The 16,779-nt window shown below is 36.5% G+C and overlaps 2 long non-coding RNA genes across 3 annotated transcripts; one reads left to right on the top strand and one right to left on the bottom strand.

Annotated features, from left to right (window-relative positions):
* Window positions 1-528: 528 nt before the first annotated feature.
* On the top strand, window positions 529-3,201 carry LOC127513159 (uncharacterized). The gene is made up of 5 exons (XR_007930353.1): window positions 529-843; window positions 939-995; window positions 1,201-1,234; window positions 1,433-1,519; window positions 2,723-3,201. It is a non-coding gene; the product is annotated as an uncharacterized LOC127513159 (long non-coding RNA).
* Window positions 3,202-12,079: 8,878 nt separating this feature from the next.
* LOC127513185 (uncharacterized) lies at window positions 12,080-15,178 on the bottom strand. 2 transcript variants are annotated; one of them, XR_007930360.1, is made up of 4 exons: window positions 13,861-15,178; window positions 12,879-13,043; window positions 12,685-12,771; window positions 12,080-12,574 (listed from the first exon to the last, which is right to left on the bottom strand). It is a non-coding gene; the product is annotated as an uncharacterized LOC127513185 (long non-coding RNA). The 2 variants fall into 2 exon arrangements; XR_007930359.1 differs by lacking the exon at window positions 13,861-15,178 and having other exon boundaries at window positions 12,879-13,706.
* Window positions 15,179-16,779: the final 1,601 nt, after the last annotated feature.

Genomic DNA, 16,779 nt, shown 5'->3' with positions numbered 1-16,779 from the left:
CTGTTGCAATTCTCGATTCAGCATAAATGATCTACAATGACGACATTTTTCACAATCACGACAGAAAATCACAAATACTGCCCTAACGTCACTAGCAGAAAGGCAGCGCGATATAAACAAACCAAACTAGAACTGAACATGGCGTGACGGCAGCTTCATATTCTCTATATCTACCTCCTCGATGGCAGTCAAGTCTTTCAATTCAGTGGAAAAGTCGCTCTTCTTCATAACATAAAGATCACGTCCAACAAATGTTGTGATTTTCTGTTTATACCTTTCTAAACCAGCACAGAAAGGACTTTTCTCCATCTCCTCCATTCTAATTTTCACTGCTTGCCCTCCACCGGTATTTCGCGCGTCACCAGAACCACGTGATTGCAAACAACCTATTGCCGACTGGTAAAATCATCGCGTCACTGCAGCGGCCGTTAGAAGCACCGGTTACTATAGAAACAGTCAGACGCGCGCCTCCGAAATGAGGCACAAGAGACGCGCATTTAGGTCTGCGCATGCGCATTAGCTTGATCCAGCCTAAAAAATAGAGGTTTTTTTGTCATGATTCCAGCGTTTGGAAAAAATGTATGAGACAGTTGTTGTCAGATTTCACTGGTGATTACAAATATGAAATTTAATCGAAAGCTTGGCAAACAGCTTTGGAGAATTTGATGTTTCCCCATTCAAAGAGATAGGAGTTGCACTTGGATGCCCGAGAGGCGTTTCAAAGATGGCCGCCGAGTGAAATGACTTGTCTTAAAGGGACTTTGATCAACTTCAAGCGACATAATGGTGTAAACTATAGAAGCAGTGCAACGAATGCTACCAGCAGCCTTTGACTACAGAAATGTAAGTATAAAATTAATTTTTTCCCCCTTATATGTACATTGGTAACAATATGAATATGTCACTGCCTGCTGTTGTTGTCATTCCCCCTTTCACAGAGATCTTCAGACCAGACTCGACAAAGAAACATGTCAGTAATCCTCCTAGGTTACAATGTAAGTCAGTTATGTTCCATAATGTGTAAACTGTTCACCACTGCTTCACCTATATACATTACATTTAAAGTATTTATGGTGCTTTATAAGTAATAAAAGTAAATTAAGTATTTTGATTTACATCTTAGGAGTTTCTTAGGGCCAACTGTTTCTTAGGGAGTTTCTTAATTCAGCTTTCAGGTATCCTTTCCTTTTATCCTTTTAGATACCCTTTCCATAAGGATCTGGAAGATGGCAATGTAAGTTACTTGTACAGACTTTATATTAAAGTCCAGACCAGTGTATAGAGGACATCTCATATGTTCTAATGAACAGAAGTTGATGGATCCTGTTTATATACATTTAAAAAAAAAAAAAAAAAAAAAAAAAAAAAAATGGGAGGTTTACCTTTTGATCTGATATGTTTTTACCCTCTGTGTTTGCAATCTTGGCACCAGTCCCTCAAACATAAACTCAGTGGAGCTTGCACCTCTGGTTGTTGAAGATGAGGTCAGGAAGAGCAAGGATAGTGAGGCTATCTGAAGGTGTGTATTCTTATAGTTTAAAGGGTTAGTTCACCCAAAAATGAATGTCATTACTCAAAGTCATGTTGTTCCAAACCTGTACATCTTCGTAACACAAATGTAGATATTTTTAATCTGAGTGATTTCTGTCCCTCCATTGACAGCTATGCAACTACCACTTTGATGCTTCAAAATGTTCATAAAGAGATCGTAAAAATAATCCATATGAATCTTGCAGTTTAGTCCAAATTTTCTGAAGAGACTTGATCACTTTATATGATAAATAGATTTAATTTAGGCTTTTATTCACATATAAACACTCATCAACACACACATCAGCTGTGGTAAACGGAAGCTCAAGCATGTTTGTTTGACGTGCGAGAACCAATGAGGTTCATTCTCGTTTGTTACACATCAAGTTTAAGCTTCAGCAAGATGTTTGTTCTCACGCATCAAAAAGGTTCGTTTGAGCTTGTTTATGTTTGCTGATCAATGTTTATATTATTAAAAGCCTAAATAAAATCTGTACATCATATCAATTGAGTCTCTTCAGTAAATTTGGGCTAAACTGCTCAATTCATATGAAATAGATTTACAATCTCTTTATGAACTCTTTTAGTTCTGTAGCTGTCTATGGAGGGACAGAAATTGCTTAGATTTCATTAAAAATATTTTCAAATATATAAAGATGAACGAAAGTCTTATGGGTTTGGAACATCATGACTGTGAGTAAATGACAGAATTTTCATTTTTGGGTGAACTAACCCTTCAACGCTGTGTTGCTACAAACTGTCCTGACCAAGCCTCACCCACCCCCCCCTAGTAATAACTATTTTAGCATTTGCAGGAAAGGGAAGATAATGTTCTCTATTTTAAGCAAGTGCTGCAGCTAAATCATCTGCTGCTTTAAATGCTGGAGCTCTTTATTTCTGATTGGCTTCCAATGTTTTTGTTCATCAGTTGGAAAAAAAGTTCCCCCAAAAGTGATTCCAATGATGTTGTTCCTCTTGTGTCATTATTGTTACAGTTATGGTACAGTTATCACTATTGTCTAAGAATGAAAATGAGAATTATGTTATATAATTTTATGGTTGTAGTTATTGTCCTTGGTGTGAATCAGCCTTGATTTAAATTTTTATCCTATTGTGGTTACAAAAATGGAGGGTTAAAAAAAATGTAATTGTGCATTTGAGGTTGTACTAATTTTTAATTTGTCTCCAACAGGAGTTTGCAGTCATTGGTCAGGATGCATCCTCGATTGAAGGTCATGTGAATGGATATTCATAAGATGCAACCAAACACCTTGGTTTTCAAACTTAATTGGCTTCTGTGTGGTGAGCTTTTAAACCCAGTGTCTTATGCTTCACACTTCCATGCATACATGAATGGAGTATAATTTAACCAGGGCAAAAGATGGACTTTCGGACCCTTGAAACAGACTAAGTCTATGATAAATTGTGATTCACAAGAATGTTTAAAATGTACAGTTAAAATGAAATGTGTAGTACTGTTTAATGTTTTAAAGAGTTACAGGTAATGTGTGTACTGTTTTTGGAAATGTGAAATTGATCAATATGTAAATGCAATAAATCCTGCAATATTGATGACGCATTGTGATACAATGTTTAAAATGTTTTTTCTTTGAAATCTGTGAATGAAATTGTGAGATTGTAATATTTTTAATGTTATTTAATAAATGTTGTAAAACAGCATTTTGGCCTTTTTAATATGTTGTGTGGGGTACAAATGTGCCATCATGAGGTACAAAGGGCTTGTCACTGGGGCAGTACCCTTAAAAGGACAAATTTGTACCATTTTTAGGGGTACATTATGGTACCATAGCACTACAAGGTACAATTTGGTCACCAAAGGTACATATTTGCCTTTGAAAGATACAAACTGTAAGGGTACCAATATGTACCCATTATAAAGGGTAAAACAGGTGTACGCTTGAGGGTACTGCCCCAGTGACAAGCCGTTGGACCCCTAAAGGTACAAATTTAAGAGTTCCAAGAATCTAGAGTGCGGAAAATTACTGAGAAAGCACCATTAAGAGATAACGGATCTTTTAAAAAATTTAAGTGAAATACATACCTTTACATTTTGATATGATTTGACAGTTTATTTTATTAACTATAGAATGCGTAAAGAGGGTCAAATTGACCTGGCAGGCTCTTTTTTATTTTATTTTTTTAAAAATATTTTATCATCAAAAAAAATTATTATTTTTTTTATTTGACATTGCATGAATTCCTCGAAATGTTTAAATGTTTTTTGTAAATAAAAATATTTATTTGTACTTGAAACTATATGGATTACTCAAAAAGCTGTTGAGACTTTTGGCTCTGAGCCAAGAATTTCCCTCCACCAGGTCACATGACATCAGTTGTCATAACAACAGTTGTCATGTTTTCAAGTCACAGCAAGCACTTAACAATACTTCTATACCCATGTCAGGTAAATTTTGTACAGTGCGGTTTTTTTTTAAGATCGGTATATAACATAATTGAGAAACACATATTATAGATCATTTAGCAGATGTGGCTTCTATGGAACTATTTGATTGCTTTAGCATAACTGATAGTTTGAGAGAATAAATAAATGAAAAAGAAAAATTAAATAAACAAACAGTTTCAAACAATCATTCTATGCCTTTGCATACATTGCTATTAATGTTTACATATGATTTTATAGTTTATTTTAATAAATATCAAAAATATAATTAATAGGTGTGCATGATAGCTGACACGTTACACACTACATTTTCTTTTATGACTGTAAATTATTTCCTTCAAATGTTATTGAGCTTTAAATTATGACATTTCTGTATGAGGCCATATACAGTAGTGAAAATAGTTATTTTTACATATGATTTGACAGTATATTTCAATAAATATCAAAAAGATGAAAGGTGTGCATCATAGCTGACATGTAGATGAACACTGTACAGTTTGTTTTATGACTGTAAATTATTCCCTTCAAATGTTATTGAGCTTTAAATTATGACATTTCTGTATGAGCCCATATACAGTAGTGAAAAATAGCAATTTTAACATATGATTTGACAGTGAATTTTAATAAATATCAAAAATATGAAAGGTGTGCATCATAGCTGACATGTAGATAAACACTGTACAGTTGGTTCGTTGACTGTAAATTATTCACTTCAAACGTTATTGAGCTTTAAATTATGACAAATATGAGCCCATATACAGTATGAAATACATAGCAATTTTTTCATATGATTTGACAGTTTATTTCAGTAAATATCAGGCGCCTACACAGTGGACAGTGGCTGCATCTCCTCAACAATAAAAGCAGCAACCAATTTGTTGAGTTCAGTCGATCTAATTGTTTTACCTGGTGGTGAACGTGAACTGAAATCAAGCTTTTATTGTTTAGCTTGAGGCGGGGTGCAGGTATCATTCGGCTCTCTCTGTAGTGCTCACTCCAACTCTGTAGTGCTGTGCTTTGCATGCAGATGTTTTTTTAAATTTGAAGTGGTGTTTTTTTCAGTTGACAAGAGTTTTTCACCTACATATAATCTACACAACAATCCCCTTCTCCTTTTTTCCAACTATTTTAATTCAGTACTTTATTTTTTTTTAATTCAAATTAAACTGAAAAGTAACTCACATTACTTTTTTTTAAAAGTAACTCAAATATTAATGTGTAAATTTATAAAGTAATGCATTACTGTACTCGTTACTTCAGTAAAGTAATCTGATTACGTAACGCACGTTACTTGTAACGCGTTACCCCCAACACTGCATGTGGCATTGCTATGGCCTGCTTGTGGCTCAGATCTGGCAAACAGGGACGGTCCGAACAAGTGCCATCATTCCATTCAAGTAATGCGTTGTTACTTTTGCTTTACTTTTTCGCACCTGGGCTGAGCTTGCTTATTTTTTTTACTAGGAAAAAATATATATATATATATGTTTTTGGCAAATGTAAATGCCTTTTCACACAAAAAGTGAAATGAATAAGCCTCAGTGCTGAAGAAAATGCAAACTCACTCCTGTACAGTAGAGGGCACAGCTCAAACAAACCTCTCAGCTGTGTAGCCATTCTGGATCACAGAAGAATAGGATGCAGGAGAAGAAGGTTCAACACTTACTTTAGCAATAAAAACAAAAGAATGGAACAAATGTGGTTTATCTAAAATCATTGTTACTTATTGGTATTGTAAGTATTCTGTGTTTTTTCGTACGTGTTCCCACGTCTCGTCTGCTCATAACTGCTGCTTTGAGGAGGGTAGTGTGGCAAGAGTTTTTTCTCCACCGTGGAACAGAGGAGCGTGTGGATAAGACGGCCATGAACTGACAGATTCACGGGAGCGTGTGGACTTGCGAGGTTCACGTGGAGGGCTGTGGATTGGCCGGGACTGTGTGGACAAGAAAGCCATGGCTTAGCGGATTTGTGGTGAGGTGAGCGCGAAGAAAAGAGGGCCCTGGTCTGGCGGAGATTCCGTGGATAACAGGGCCGTGGACTGGTAGTTCCAGTTGCTGTTCAGAACTTGACTCGAGACGTGCATTTTGCTGATTAATTTCACAACTTCATAACTCCATAACTCTACGGTTTCTGTCTTCCTGTGGACTTAATTATTAAAAGGCACAATGTGGCACGAAAACTGGAGAATAACTATGTTGATTCTAATCATCTTATGCTATATTCTAACAAGTTGTGATATTGGCAATCATTCTTCTATGTTCTCTGGACAATTAGATTTTGGTATTTACGTGCACTGGCCAAATGAGACTCATACTGGGAGATATACCTGTGTTTTACTGTCTGCGAATGACCGTCAGAATTTATGTGTGTTAAATCATCTACACATGGTCTTGATGAAGTCTTATCATCATGTTTCTCACTATGTTATGCCCTGTTTTTTTCAACATGTAACATCAACGAATGGGGACTCTTTACCTATCAGTTTTGCACAAAAGTATGATAATGTTGCTGCTACTGATCTCAGGGAATGTTGCACTAAATCCAGGTCCACAAGATGTTACAACTACTTATCCTACTCCGGCAGATTTTAAAATTAGATCTGGGATAGGTTTTGTTCATTTGAATGTTTACTCCCTAAAATGGATATGGTGCGTATATGGGTAAAGAACAATGATGCTGACGTTTTGGTAATTTCTGAAACTTGGCTTAATAAATCAATTTCAGATAAGGTTATTAATATTGAAGGGTATAATGTTTTTAGAATCGATCGGGTGGATTAGTGATTAAAAAAAAAAAAAAAAAGTACAAGGTAACTTTGTTGCTATCCAAGTCAATACCTAAACAATTTGAACTCATGGCAGTTGAAGTGGTATTCTCAAAATCCTTAGCATTTACTGTTGGAATTAATATTAATTGGAGATTTTAATTGGAATTGGCTACAGCCTTTATCTGCTGAAGTAAAGTTTTTTTTTTGTGTGTCAAACCCTCTATCATTTAGGCCCAATTCCCCGATCAAATCTTCTAACAACCACGACTTATCCCCACACTTCCTCAACTCCTCACTACCCACTTCCACATCTGTAACCAGGGTTCCCAAAGCCATACCTTGTTTCAGTATGAGTGGATCATCTGCTACATTAATGACTCTCACTGGCAGTCTCCCATTGTCTACCTTACAATTCTAGCAACCAATGCATCTCCCATTGTTAAAGTGCCCGGCTCCAACATTCCCTCTACACTTGGCGGCCCCCCCTTCTACTACCTCACTCCTAAGGGGGAGGATAACATCCCCTGAGACTGTCACTGACAACATTTGACTTGCATCATGGACAAAAAATAATGGCAATTTCTTCCCCATAATGCTACACTGCCTACTTCCCAGATCAATAACAGCTTTAAACTTCTGTAAAAAAATCAGTACCCAACAAAATCTCTTGTGTCATAATATTGGCCACTAAAAAAAAATACAATCAAGACAAGATTATCAAACTGGCATGTTGCCTGCCACCTCCCTAAAATTTCCATCTGACTCCCATCCGCCACTGCTACTCGACCCTCATTATCTAATAATGATTAGATCCCCCCCAACAAGGAGGTTACATTCAACTCCTACCACCTTTACTTTTAGATACACACCCATCCCACTCCCCTCACTGGGAACTGCAGATCTAAGGCCTGACATGGGGAAGGGGGCTGGCATTTGGCGTTCTGAACCAGCCCACTCTAGTTTCCCTGTACATATGGACAATCTCTCCTCAGATGTCTATTACAGCCACACTTCCAACACACCCTTTCGGCAGTTTTATCCACATTTGCCCCTGCCCTACTCAGGTTCTTCCCCTCCATTACCCTACTGTCCACTCCTCTCTGTGCATATTTTGTACAGTAACCTGTAGAGTTTTAACTTCCTGCCTTAAACCCTCTACAACCTCCAATAAGGCATGAAATTGGGGGTCAGGGGAAGAGCCATCTGTCAAACCCCGGACTCTAGCATCTGCATGGGAAGAATTTTGTTCTAATTCTCTTATAAGTTCAAGTTCAGCAGCTACATTAATAGCCTCCTCTAAAGTCTTTAATTTGGCTGTTCGGAGTTGAACCCGCAAGTCAGTACGACCAATGTTTGTTATGAACTGATCTTTTGCTAAAAGATCTTGTGTAGCAAAATCTACAGAAGGATAGGCTTTACCAACTAAACGCCTCAAAGCATTGCCAAATTCTCTGGCTGTTTCACTAGAGAAACGCTTTTGTGATGTAAAGTTTACACGATTCCATTCATCACTATTACAAGGTTGTAGACATTTGGTCATAGCAGCTTTTAAACTTTGATAATTAGCTTTATCATTCAGGGTCAATCCACTATATATATCTCTTGCCTTGCCTGATAACAGTAAGGACATAAACTTCAGTTTTAATGTTTCATCCCAACCATTCACTTCAGCTGCCATCTCAAACTGTTCAGACCAGTCTGCCCATTCCCGGCCTGCCCTTGTAAAAGTTTCTGGCATAAAAACAGGGCGCTGAAACTGGCCAGTTTGAGAAGGCATTGTCATTTGAAATGTGTTACTAGATACTGAAAAAGGAAAGGAAAATCCCGCCACTGCCACCAGTGTAATAATTTTGTTCTTTCCCCCTTTTTAACACTGGGTCACGTGGTCTGTATCAATTAGACCACTTTGCCGTCACCACCTTTGTTTAACCCGGTCATGTCCATTCGTCTGTCGAGTCAATTAGTCCGTTCAGCGTCACTGGCACAAACCGGCATTCCAGTATGCGAATACACAGTCTCTGACCACAAACAGTTCGCAATGCATCCATTCAAGTTAGCCCTCGTTCACATAGCGTTCATCCTGCGCCGGATTCAAAACGAAAGTCAGGCCTGTTCTCTCAATTCCATCTGCTCTTTAAATCAAGTCTGTCCATTTTCTTTGCTCCAGGTGGTTCACATCATCAGTCAGCATACCGCCCATCCTCGCTAGACACTTCGTCACAGTATGGTTGAATTGGATTATCGAAGGTCAGCAGCAAAGGCATTGGTTCATAAACTGAGATCACATAAAGCATATTTATATTATTTAACATATTTATTTTGAGTTTGGATTTCTGCTTTTATTCATTTTGAGGAATACTGAATCTGTTTTGTGCAAATGGGATGAGTAAATGCCTGCTCGCATTTAGTCTAAACTACAATAAGCACCATGTTTATACAGCACACACAACGCCTCTGCAGTTTACTCACGATTTCTCTTAACATGGGGACAGGAAATCTGTCAGTCAATAAATGGGAAAACAAAGTAACTTGCATTACGTATTTGAAAAAGTAACTCAGATGCTTTGTTGTAAATTTAAAAGTAATGCATTACTTTACTAGTTACTTGAAAAAAGTAATCTGATTACAAAATTCACATTACTTGTAATGCATTATCTCCAATACTGCTCACAAGTATAGCCAAACCTGTAGTCAAGTCACCTTTATTTATATAGCGCTTTTTACAATGTAGATTGTGTCAAAGCAGCTTTACATTGATAACTGGTACATTGTTTGGCTGCACAGCAGCTCTTAAAGAATAGTGTCAATGCAGGCAGATCAAAGCACTGTTGAATATCAAATGTCAAGTCAAGTGTCCCCAACTAAGCAAGCCAGAGGCGACAGCGGCAAGGAACCCAAACTCCATCAGGTGACATCAGGTGGCAGACAAGTGGCAAATTGGTGTTAAAATGGAGAAAAAACCTTGGGAGAAACCAGGCTTAGTCGGGGTGCCAGTTCTCCTCTGGCCAACAGTGCTTTGTTACAATTCAGGTTGCTATCATAAGTCCAATAGGATCGCAACATTAAAAGTACATCAAAAAGACTCAAAAGTATTTATTTCAGTTCCATCCAATTGAGGATCGTACACACACACCTGCTTGTCCAGATGCACGCTTAAGATTATATTCCAACATTCACTTAAACACACACACACACATTTTCACAGAAGTATTATTAAATTTCAGTGTCTTGATTTTGATTAAAAAATATTTTGTAGTTCAAGTGTATTGTAATAATTAACCAAAACATGGTTGTTACTTGAAAATGTTTTTCCTCCCTTTTGCTAGTCTTTGTCTTTATACAGCCAGTTTAACTAGTAAAGACCCTGTCTGTGCAAAAATAAAATAAAGAAATCGCAAAATTATGTTAAAGAATTTATATAATTCTTTATGTTAATTGTTGCAACTGCCCCTGTGGACTTTTGCAACTGTCCCCTATTATGGGGTCAGTTGCAACATTTGACTTTGTCTATTCAAGTATAAATTGTATGTATATTATCATACATGTTACAGCAGTGTGGGTGGATAGCTGACAGATGTGGGTTTAATGTTTTGGCCTACCAATACAAACAGTCTCTGAGAAATTATGTTTTATTAACAAAGTTCGGGAGGAGCACATTCAGTTAATCAACTCAATTAATGAGATAAGATGTATATACAGTATACAGTAGACTTGCCTCTGTTCCATGACAGTTTTCCTGCATTTGGGCCTCGCCCTAAGTTTCCAACATGCTCGAATTCGAGCTCATTCCATCCGATGAAGAATCTTTTGTCCATAGGGAATCGCTACCACAATCCGCTGGCCTGAGGAGAACTGTTCTCCTATGCCTAATAACATTGCCGCCGAGCTCCCGACGTCATCTCAAAGGCGTTAGCCCTTCTGATCGGGTCATCACACATCAAAATGCTGAGGCCTACTCTTGCCCACTCCAGCGAGACATCCGCCATCTTCCTCAGTGTTTTTTTCCACTCAGTCACTCCGCCATAGAGAAACAGACATTTTAAAGAGTTGACAAGCCACGACTAATTTAGACATTAAATTCTAATGTTTATAGAATAAAGCGGAAATATTCTCCACTGCCAAATCTCTCATTTCCGTTGCCTCCAGCTCCTGTAGCTCAAGCACAGGCATTTTAGCATTTTCCCTCAACAGTCACTAACCCCATCCCTTTCCCGAGGCCTACAGTTCCAGCAGCAGAAGCTAGCGTGAGGCTTTCTCCGCTTGTGACACAGGCTCATTCGTCTCAATTTCAGCCGCCATTTCCCTCTTGTGCCTCTTTCAATGTCTCTTCCAAGTCCCAGAGGCCAATTCAAGCGCGAGGATGCCTCCGCTGACAATCGTGGCTCCGGCTCTTCTCCCTTACAGCTATCTCCTTCAATCTAAATCCCAATGTTCACCTTTCACTACAACATCGCTGCCCATTCCATCAAACGCTGTTGCCTTGGAGCCACCCCCAGTGGCTCACAACATTTATTTGATTAAACATAACATTTTATATATATATATATATATATATATATATATATAAAACTCCAGTCACTCTTTTCGCATCTGGGCAGAAACCACAGCAGCCCAAAAAGGCCTCTCCCAGCAGCAGATCGAAGTTCTCGGGCGATGTAAAAAAAAAAAAAAACATAAAACAACTCAGTTTTCTATCCTCGGTCGACTGCAAACAGCGTATTGATCAGATGCAGAGATCAGATACTGCAAGAGCTTTCCTACTCAAGCGACTATGCTTTCTCTTTCGACTGCCATTGAGACTTATCCGTCCAATGCGGTGAGTATTTAACTCCTATTAGATGCTGCGAGAGCTCTCCTGGCCAATATTATCCGTCTGCAATACCGGAGGCTGCACTTTCAGTTCTAGGACTGCATTCCCAGGACCCTCGTTTTTTGTGACAGCGCCACCTACCGAATTGGAGAACCGCAGTGCCAAGACCGTGTTTCCAGGACCCTAGTTTAGGAGGACCGAAAAAAGTGCCACCAAGGCAGTATTTCCACCCAATTCTAACTACTTAAGAGTTTTAGAGGTTTTTAAAGGTTTATAACACCCAAATACTACTTTCATTCTTGCAATTAAACCTGGTTGCTACGAGCTGAATGTTGAGTAATTACTGTGACTGACTAGTATAATATAATAACTCATCAAGTAAAATAAGGAATCATGGTAGCTTTTCAGTCACTACATGAACCACATTTCCAAGTACAGAGGGGAAACACAAGAATGACTCTGGGGGTAGATTTAAGATTGTGTATATTTTATAAAATAATATATTACAACAGTTGAACACAAAAACAAATTTGTTCATGACGTGAACCACACAGAAAGAACTTCAGCGACAATGTCTTCACTAACTCCTAAGAGAGAGAGAGAGAGAAAGAAAGAAAGAGAGAGAAGTGAATGAAATAAGGAACATTTAGTTAAACATGTTCAACTCTCTAATTTTAAATGTCATATTTAAAAGATCTTAGTCACCACAGAGCACACACATTATATACGATACAAAAATAATTATATCAATCTTCATACCAATTAATGTTCATATTACTGTTATTACATACTGTTCAAAGATTTGGAAAAAAATTATTTTGATGCTGTGGGAACAAAGGTTCTTGAAACTTTCATGTCAATAAAGCCCATCTGAACTGAGAAAAAAAAATTAATAGAGGGAGATGCAAGAAATCTGAATAGAAATAACATGTTATTGACATGACTTTTCCTGACCTTTAAATATTTAAAGCACAGATTGTGAAGTATGCAGCAGCACTACCTACCAATGGATGTTCTCCCCTCTTTTCTCTTTTCTTCCACTTCACTGAAATAGTAAATGGAGAACATAATCACTGCTGGGTTAACAGAAATACTGTTAATGCTTAAAAAATGATACATTGTTGTGTAAAAAAAAATTACATTTTCTACTCTTACCTGTGATGATATTCCGGACTAGAGAAGAAGGCCTACTCAACATCCCGCAGAGAAATTCTGCAGCCCAGCCAGGCCATATATGATGGTCTATCAAAAAAAAAATGTTCATTGAAATATACACAGATCTAGGAATTGAGGTCAAATTGAATTAGTCATAACATTGCATCTCCCAAAAGAATGTTTGCAAATGTTACCTTCATAGAGAACTGCATTTGAAATGGCTCTCCAAATGGGATTTCACTTTGATCAACTTTGTTGGGTGAAACAAAGCAGAACTGCAAAACGGGCAGAGGAACTCCTTGCAGCATGTGGTGCATCTCTTTAGGAAAGGATCTCCTTTCTTGGATTGTTATGTGTTTCTTGAAAAAGAGAGAGTCCAATTGGTCAAATAAAACATTTTAAGTTCATTTCATATAAATAAATAGACATAAATTAGGCCTAAGCCTAGTACTTGACCAATTTATTTATTATTCTTTTGTCATATATTGCCTGCACTGAAATCACTTATAGAGTACATAGTACATGACACAATCTAACACTTGGTATTTTAACAGTCAATTATTATGATGGCCTCTCTGTTATGTCTATTAAAAATGTCAAATGCTTCAATCAACATTATGAAAACAATGTCAAAATGAAGAGACATGCTCTTAACATGTATTGTAGGGTAAACATGCCCAGGTGAAAAAATACTATAGTAATTTATAGTAAATACTATAGTTTTTTTTTTTTTAACCATAAAGTAAAGTAAAGTAAAGTACTTGAATTAATTTGTTGTGGTAATTCTATAGTTGCTGTGGTAACATAGCTATAGTAATATAGTATTTTTTTTTACCTGGGCAGGCTGACAGTGAGCACGCACGTGACATTTAAACCATTAAGATTATTTTAACTTACTTAAAATGGGAAAACAATGCATAAAGTGCTACAGTTTATTGTACTGGCTAGGATTAATAATCATACCATAGTCACTAAGTCAACACAAGCTTGCTAGTCGTGCTACAGTTTTGTTAAACGAATATGCTAACAATTCGTTTCACAGCATTATAAGCTAATATATGATGGCTATAAAGTGCATTCAAGACTATTTAGCAACTCACGATCACTTGCAATTAAATGCATCACAATTGTTTTTAATGTTAAACAAATAAAAATTGATTTACATTTGATACTCACTCTGAATATCGTCCAACTTCCAGAAAAATATGCGGTCACTGGTCCTGTAATTCGGTAGGTGGCGTTGTCACTAAACATCTAGGGTCCTAGAAATGCGGTCCTGAAAATGCAGCCTCCGGTTGTGCAGGCAGATGCTACTCCATTCAAGTGCAGCTCCTATGTCTTTGAATGGGGAAACATCAAATTCTCCAAAGCTGTTTGCCAAGCTTTTGATTAAATTTAATATTTGAAATCACCAATGAAATCTAACAACAGCTGTCTCATAAATTTTGTTTCTAAACGCTCGAATCTTGTCAAAAAACGGTATTTTTCGCGTCTTGTGTTATTCTATAGTCTCTTGCTATTACATGTTCGGTCTATGGTGTTTCATCGCTATCTAATGGCCTGGCAGCAGAATACAGCGTTTTTAGTCGTTTTCGCGGATCCGTGTGAATGGGGATCGTTTTGACAATGGTGTCGTCTGTACGCAGAAAACTCAAAGGAAAAAACTCCGTTTTAAGCATAGGCCTATATAGAAACGTACCCATAGACAATGCTATTGTTTGATTTTATTAATAAGCTTGTTGGCTTGCAACTCAGCCTTTTAAAAACAGGCTTCTGAATTTTTCCATTAATGGACACAACATTAATTTTTCTATTTTCACTGGTAAAACTATATGGTCCATAATTATTTGTATTTATGCAACATCATGTAAAGAGCAATAAACGTGGCCAATACTTCCCAAAGCCAGGAGAGGGCGCTGTTCAACCGAACTCAATTCAACTGCAACGTGAAATTGCTGCTTGGGAAGAGCAGAAGCAGGAGACGACGTTATGATAATAAAAAGAGCAGAGTTTATTAAATAATCTTAGTTGCATATGTTTCAATTCTCAGACTTCGTCTGAACGTCTCAATGCTCATGCTCAGACTTTGTCTGACCACTATAAATCCAACAAGTGTTATTATAACACAGCAAAAACCATGGAAAAAATGTCCTGTGACGTTAAAACCCTGAAAATGGAGCCATTCTCTTATCTCTAACTCATAGACAAACATCCCTTGAAACCACACAATATAAGAGTAAACAACAATAGAAATTAAATAATAGGCTATAAGTAATGTAAAAAAAAAAAATTAAAAACGATGTATTAATGATAAATTATATAAATCAAATAATAATAGCCTATTAATAAATTGTTAAATGATAAATCAAATGACAATTAAATAAATTACTAATTGATTATAAATGATAAAATTAAATAATAATAAAAACTAAGAAAATAAAACAACAGATGTCACATAAAATGTTGTTTGTTTGGTTAAGATCATTTATATGCCTTAGATATTATCCTACTGTTTATGATAATTGCATGTGTGCTTTTCTATTCCAAATCTCAATCATTTCTATTTCTGTAAGGAAAAATATATATGATAAAGTGACTCAGTCTGGCTGATCATCATTATCAAAAGCTCATTAGCAGATTATTATTTAGCCAACTTTTCTATTTTTCTAATTATGTGTCCATGGCTTACCACTGAAAATGAGAATTTTCTGGCAAAATGATAATAACTTGCTTAAGAATTGAGAAAAATATAGTGCATATATTTTACTATAAGTGCTAGCCATACACATTTATAAAACTTACAAATAAATAAATATAAAAATTTGTGTTGTTTCAACCCATGTTTAGATCAAATATGGACAAACCCAACTGCTGGTTTAAATTTTTTTTTTAAGCATTTTTTAAATTTTAAACCCAAAGATTGGATTTGTCTATATTTGACCCAAACATGGGTTAAAACATTTCAGCATTTTTTAGAGTGTGGAAAAACATGAGACTAAACAAAATGTATATTATGTTAAAGGCACAATATGTAGTTTTTTCGCCTATTCAAAACAAAGGCATAGCTTGATGATGCCGAGATTGAGTGCGGAATCTTGGGAGTTGTCGTTTTCACCTCACAGCCAGTGGAAAAGAACCATGACGGGACTCGGGCAGAAATTATGTTCATGGATGGGATTATTAACATTACTGTAGTATGCAGCAGTGCAGGGCTGAGTGCTGCTGGAGCTGAATGAGGCTGCTGGAGCGATTGCTAATGAGAGATAAAGCATGTAAAGCAGTGCTGTTTTATCATATTAGATACATTTGAGTGTGTAGAAAATTGTTATAACATTACTCAGTGCGTTCGCTCTGCGGCTGCTATGAGACACATGTTGCACACTGCAGTAAGCTAGATTGATATTAGAATATCATATTAATAAATGCTGGATGGTTTGTTTTGCTAAATGGCATGCAATTAATTTCAAAACATATTGTATGAAGAAGAAAATGCTGTATTATTGTTACTAAAAATAAAGCTGCATCTGATCATGCTATGTTAGCTACTTCACAAAATAGTGTCTTTCTCTGAGGCATGAATAGTATTCGAGGAAAATCAAGAAAATGTGATTCAAACAATAAGACTAAACTATATAGCTATATTGAGCTATATAACAATAATTAGTTTTCTGTCTATAAATGTATCCAAACAGTTGTTCCCTTGTCTAATAAAACGTGATATATTAAAGTGTTTTTTTTAATCCAAAAATCTTACATATTGTGTTTAATTTATTACTTTTTTTATATTTTCTACAAGGCAGAATTATGCTATACACAAAGCAAGGTATTTGGAAGAATGTTTGTAACCAAGTAGATTTCGCCCCCCACTCACTACCATAGTATTTTTTTTTTCCTATATGGTACTATGGTCACTTTCGCTATACACAACATTCTTTTATAATTAACTCTTGTAATAATAAGTCATTCAGCCTTCAAAAGACGAGGACGTGTAAATGATGAAAAATGCTCATTTTTTGGGTGAACTATCCCTTTCAGACACAGACTTTTAACTAGTAATGTGTTGTTGTTTTTTTTATTTTAATTTTTTATGATAGC

The sequence above is a fragment of the Ctenopharyngodon idella genome, chromosome 5, assembly GCF_019924925.1.
Source record: "Ctenopharyngodon idella isolate HZGC_01 chromosome 5, HZGC01, whole genome shotgun sequence".
In the NCBI taxonomy this organism is placed as follows: Eukaryota; Metazoa; Chordata; class Actinopteri; order Cypriniformes; family Xenocyprididae; genus Ctenopharyngodon; species Ctenopharyngodon idella.
The sequence above is the reverse complement of the archived record's forward strand: the minus strand, read 5'-3'. Positions and strand labels throughout refer to the sequence as shown.